This window comes from Chiloscyllium punctatum, chromosome 50 (genome assembly GCF_047496795.1).
Source record: "Chiloscyllium punctatum isolate Juve2018m chromosome 50, sChiPun1.3, whole genome shotgun sequence".
In the NCBI taxonomy this organism is placed as follows: domain Eukaryota; kingdom Metazoa; phylum Chordata; class Chondrichthyes; order Orectolobiformes; family Hemiscylliidae; genus Chiloscyllium; species Chiloscyllium punctatum.
In genome coordinates this window covers 50,848,342-50,854,469 of record NC_092788.1, presented here as the reverse complement: position 1 = coordinate 50,854,469, position 6,128 = coordinate 50,848,342, and the positions used below count along the sequence as shown (strand labels likewise).

Below are 6,128 nucleotides of genomic sequence, written 5' to 3'. Positions count from 1 at the left end.
AATCTGGTCTCCAGCATCTGCATTCATTGCTTTTACCTACATTAAACCACTCGGCGACGCTCCCTGACGATAACTAAGCGCCAAACCTGTCAAGACTAATGTGTCAGCATCGCTTCACTTCAGGCAATTACCCCTGGCACTTTCTATATATACCTTAGCATAATTAAAAAAACATATTTACAACGATTTGAAAGGTTTGCACGATGTGGACATTATTGAGAAGCTGAATATTCTTCGACAGTTTTCCCCGGAGCTTCAGGCCTGAGGGATGTTCTTGGAAAAGTTTACAAAATCATGAGGTAGACGAACAGAGAACATAGTCAATCTACACTTTTTCAGAAGTCACATGAGTTTACAGTGAGATAGCATAGGTTTAATATGAGAGCCATACAATTTGAAAGGGACGTGAGCGACACTTGTTTTTAATACAGACATTTTTGTGCGTGTGGAATAAAGTGCACTCACAACACTTCAAAGGCATCTAAATGGGTATGCAGACAGGAATTGTTCGGAGAGATAAGGGACAAATATTGGCAAATATGTTTAGATTAGTTACGGTCATCTGTTCAACAGGTGCAAGGTGGATAGGAAGGTTTGCTTCCATGCTCGGTAAATCTGTGACACTCCAGTACCTGACAACAGTTTGAATAGACCACTTGCAAAAACGCATGCTGTGTATTACTAAGTCAGCGTGTTTGAATTTTATTTTTTTCTTGAAACGAAATGTTTTGAAATGACACAGAGAGGAATGTTTTCCAGACATTTACAGAGAATGACCATTCTCCTTGATACATTCCCAAGTTCTCCATCAAATAATTTCGTTGACTAAAAAAAAAACCTCACAAATCGTGTAATCCCCTTAACTCTCCAGTGAATCCAAAAACTGACAGCTCTTAACGTGGACCAGGTGCAAAACTCAAAAGGCAGAGTCATTATCAGACACGCAAACTCATTACTTCTGTCTGTGGGGCAGTGCGAGACGTGTATATCAAGAACTGCTGACACAAATAACACCGAAGCAATTCCAAACGGAGCTTCCCGACATTCTGGAGATTTAGTGCATTGCCAAGTAACATAAAGTGCTCAAGTAACATTAAACAAAACAGAAAAATGTACCATGCAAAGTGAATATTACCAATTATATTCTCGATTAAATTAGGTCAACAATGCGCTGGTGCCCCCATCTGATCGAGCGAGCCAATCTCCAGCCTCCCTCACCAGGACAGTAATGAAGGAAATGAGAGAAATATAACAAAGTTTCACGTTGCAATTGCCCACCTTTTAGCCACAACAACAAAAAACGAGGGAGCAGATTCAGTGCAGGATCTGGCTTCACAACAGCGGTGAAATAACGACGTCCACTCACTTTCAGGGAAAACTGTGAACAACTCACATTGTCCAGAATATGAATACACAGCGCAGGCTGTTTAGTTCCCATATTCTACTGCTGCCCCGACATTCATACGATAATGTACCTTTCAAAGAGAGCGTTTGTAGCTGTGGAATGACAGAGGCAGCTGTTTCCCCTCGCTTGTGTGGCCCTTGCCGTTTGTTGGGACTGCTGGACTGACGCCCACACAATTTCTTTGCCAAGAACCAATATCCACCCACCTTCATTCGCAAATGCATGGCATACAACGTTCGCAACGTGGATTTGCTATGAGGTAATTTTTAAATCATGCTTCCCTGTGTTAAAAACAAATTCTGGAAAACGATATCCAGACTCCTCCGAACGCTCGGACCTATGACAGCACAGAAACCGAGGGCCTCACTCAGACAACAACTCACGAGAAAACAAGGCCCAATACCCCATCATGTGCAGTTCAAACGTGGTTGACGAGATTCCACGCATGGACTGCACGAAACACGACATAGGAGAAAGAGGCTGACAACTAGAGAGATGCGTTCACAATTTCATCTGGACTGTAAAAACATCTTGGACAGCTGTTCCTTGCAGTTATGCACAGAATATTGAATGTCTCTGATTCCAGGGCTTGGAATTCGGATGATATGACAGTCTGCAGCACTGGGTACTTCCTTATGTGAGGTAACTCCTGATGGAACACAAGTCACACTCTATTGCTCATTGAGAAATACATCCAAAATAGGAGCTTAGAGCAGCATTTCTGTTGTCCTTCTGGTGCTGTCCCTGACATGCCCTGTGGCACTGCACTGATTCTGTGTTTCCTGAGGGTTCGGCACATGGTTCCACGATCGTTTTATACGCAGAAATCTGCATTTTCGCTTCAATAACGGGTGTATGAAGCGTACGTCCACCATTCTCCATTCTATTTTTCTCTTGTTATGCACAACTGCAATACAGTAAAAGATCAATTGATATTGAAAGCTGATATACAGAGGCGTGTGAAATACCGAAGTTTTAATGACATTTATGCAATGGTTAGAGAATTACCTTGATTCAGGAAATAAGGATGTAAAGTCTGTTTGGCTGGAGTTGAGGAACAGTGAGGAATGGACTCACAAGCATGTGTAGTTTACAAGCCCACTCGCGGTAACCACAAAGCGAAATAAATCGTACAAGGTGGAAAAATGCGTGTGAGTGACAAAAATGGCAATAGTCATGCGTGATCTTAACTTCCCATCTAAAACTCTCGGTTCCATTGTAAAAACGTTTGGAGAACCAAAATCAAAAAAAATCCCACATGTCCCACAAAACATCACGAGGGATATCTTGGTAATTGATTACTCTACAGGTGACTTAATTGTCTTATTTTCTTGGAAACCATCTCTTTAATTGTGAGCATCAGAAAAGGCTTTGTTTTGCCAGCAAGAAATAAATATGTGATTAAGCATTGTTCGTTTCATGTATAAGAACACTGAGACTCCTCTGCACCGCACTTCTTTTGCGTTTCTATCGGTTTTAACACTAGTGTGTCTTTTGATTCTTCCCAACAGAGTATATGACCTCGCATTCCCTCCATGAAACTGCATCTGCCAAGAATACTCCAATTGTTGGAGGGAATCCTGAGGAACAGAATGTACATGTATTTGGAAAGGCAAGGACTGATTCGGGATTGTTAACATGGCTTTGTGCGTTGGAAATCATGTCTCCCAAACTTGATTGAGTTTTTTGAAGAAGTAACAAAGAAGATTGATGAGGGCAGAGTAGTAAATGTGATCCATACGGTCTTCAGTAAGGCGTTCAATAATGTTCCCCATGGGAGACTGATTGGCAAGGTTAGATCTCATGTAACAGCAGTGGACCTAACACCAACCCTTGTGTTACGGCGCCAGGACCTGAACACCAAGAAGAACATGTTCCATCAACTAAAGCACTGTTTTCTATTGGCAAGCCAATTACTGATCAAAGCAGGAATCTCTCCCATAATTCCATTCCTCCACATTTTGTATAATAGCCTATTGTGGGGAAATTTATCGAACAACTTGCTGAAACCCATATACACCACATCAACCGGGTTACTGTCATCTACCTGTTTGGTCACTTTGTCCAAAAAGTCAACGAGATTCGTTAGGCAAGGCCTAACCATCAAAAAACTGTGCTGACGTTCCCTGATCAGATTATTCTTTTCGAGATGGTCATAAATCCTATCTATAATAAGCTTTTCCAACACCTTACCAACAACTGCAGTGAATTCACTGGTCTGTAATTACCAGGGTTGTCTCTACGAAACTTTTTGCACAAGAGAACAACATATGCTATGTTCCATTCCACGGGCTCTATTCCTGTAGACAACGATGATTTGACGATCAATTCCAAAGGCTCATCAATCTCTTCACTTGCTTCCCAGAAGGTTCCTAGGGCAGATCCCATCCGGCCCAGGGGACTTGTCTGTTTTCACAATCTTCAGTATTTCTATAACCTAATCCTTGTGAACCTCAATCTCTACTACACTAGACGCAAGTATCTCTGTATCTTCCTCGCCAACATTTTCATTTTCTATAGCGAACACTGTCGAAAAATATTAATTTATTGCTTCCCCTATCTCCTCTGACTCCACACAAAACTTCCCACTATTATCCTTGATTGTCCCAAATTTAACTCTCGTCATTCTTAGAGATAATGCTTTAAACACAGAACATTTCTGATGAAGAACTCAAGTTTCCCAAGTCGAATCAAATTACCGGTCTGGTTTGCAAGATAAGCTTTCTGAACTTCGAGTAGAAATTGTTCCAGCAGGAAAGCATTCATAACGTACGTCAGCAGGACACGAACCTACGTGGGTAAACCCCAAAGGACTTCTAATCATTCATCTCAACCACGCGGCCATGATTACAGACAAAGCTACAATGTTGAGCAGTGACCAAATCAGCCGTGATCTCATTGAAAGCTGCCGCTGACGAGTTAAATGTTTCCATCTCCATTCATACCTTTGCTGTCATTTGTAAGGTGCGAGACACCAATGTAAAAGAAGAAAAGCACAAAGTTAGGAAAAGATATTTGCAGCAAAATTGATTCAAAATTATTTATTGAAAGGAAAATCACACTTGGCAATTTGCTAGATGTCTTTGCGAACATGACCAGCAGAGGTAATCAAGGGAGCTATTGGTCTGAGTATTCTTGGACATGAAACAAACAAAGGTTAATGACATATTCATTTCTTTTTTTAGCGAACGAAATGGTCTTTCCTGATGGTTACAATGAAAGAGATGGTTCCCAATAAAAGACAGAGATTAAGTCGCTTGTAGATATACTTCAATGTGATACGATTCACTTTCAGCCCCTAATTACCCCAGAGATGGAAGGGTTGAGTTACTTTTCTTCACTCTTCAACTCCACAGCATGGAGGTACAGACATGAAACCGCTAGAGATGGAGTTCTTGAATTGGGAACCAGCGACACTGAAGGAACTAGGCAAAAGTGAGGACTGCAGATGCTGGAAACCTGATTTTAGATCAGAAAATGCTGGAAAAGCACAGCAGCATCCGAGGAGCAGGAAAGTCGATGTTTCTGTTGCCAGTCTTTCTGCGTTCCGCAAACAATTTTCGTTTTTGGCTCAGATTTCCAGCAACTGCAGCTATTCGTATTATGTTAACATTCATAATGTTTTGGAAAAACCAATGACCTGCTAGCATCGGAAAATCGGCAGAAGTACTGGAACACCGACATGTTAGCTGAACAATACAACCATTCCATGAGCGGGAATACGATCCGGGCCACGGTTCTGAGAGTATCGAATCCTCACAAGTAAATAACAAGACAAGGCGATAGATACTATCGTATTTGGTGTAAATAAAACACCCTTTATGAACATATTCCTTGCAGATTATTTTCAACTTGTCTTCGTAGATTTACAAAGTGGGAAAAGGCCATTCCGCCTGTGTGCGTCGCGGCTAATCGGAGAGCCATCTATTCCAGTCGCAGTTTCCAACTTTGGCCCAAAGTCTCGTGTGTTCTAATGTTCCCAGGGCAAATGTCAATGACTTTATCCTGTGTTCTTAAATGTCACAATAATGGGGCAGATGTCTGACACTTGCACAACGACTTGTAACTCTTTTGACCAACTCATGCTCATTTTCACCCACAAAGGGAGACACACAGAAAGATACCCCCAAAACGACAGAGGTCTCCGTTGTGGTGAGCTGGAGTTTGAAATGGACAATAGGACAAATGCAAGCTCCCAATGTGGATGCACAGAAGCGACGTCCCGGCAGGACTTCACATGGGAGCGTCAACGTGGGGCAGCATTAAAGTCAGACACTCCCCTCGAGCCAGGTTGGATTCGAACCTACAACCTTCTGATCCGAAGTCAGACACGTTATCCATTACGCCACTGGCCCAAGAAACACACTCACCACTGGCAGAATGTCGATACGTAATGCCATGGACTTTCACGGAATCAGAATTAAAAAGGTGAACAAGCAGCGAAGATAATCACCAACACTGCTTCACTTCGAAGTTTCCAATTTGTGAAGCAGTGCATTTCACTGGCAAAGGAGTAACATTTGTCCTCAGCTGCCTGCTTCAGGGTCGCCTCCTTCTCTGCTGGAAGTGTCCATCGTTTTATTCACAGTCCCGACGCGATTTCATGATCCACTCCAGTGAAAACGTGTCATGGTTTCGTCTAAGCAAGACCCTGCCGAAACTCTGCGAGAGACATCTGGTCATTTCGAGCTCAGGATGTGGAATTAGACGAGCTGCGTGACAC

General features: G+C 42.4%; 1 non-coding gene across 1 annotated transcript; it reads right to left on the bottom strand.

The window, feature by feature from the left end:
- Positions 1–5,687: 5,687 nt before the first annotated feature.
- trnar-ucg (transfer RNA arginine (anticodon UCG)) lies at positions 5,688–5,760 on the bottom strand. The gene has a single exon. It is a non-coding gene; the product is annotated as a tRNA-Arg (tRNA).
- Between the last annotated feature and the right edge of the window lie 368 nt (positions 5,761–6,128).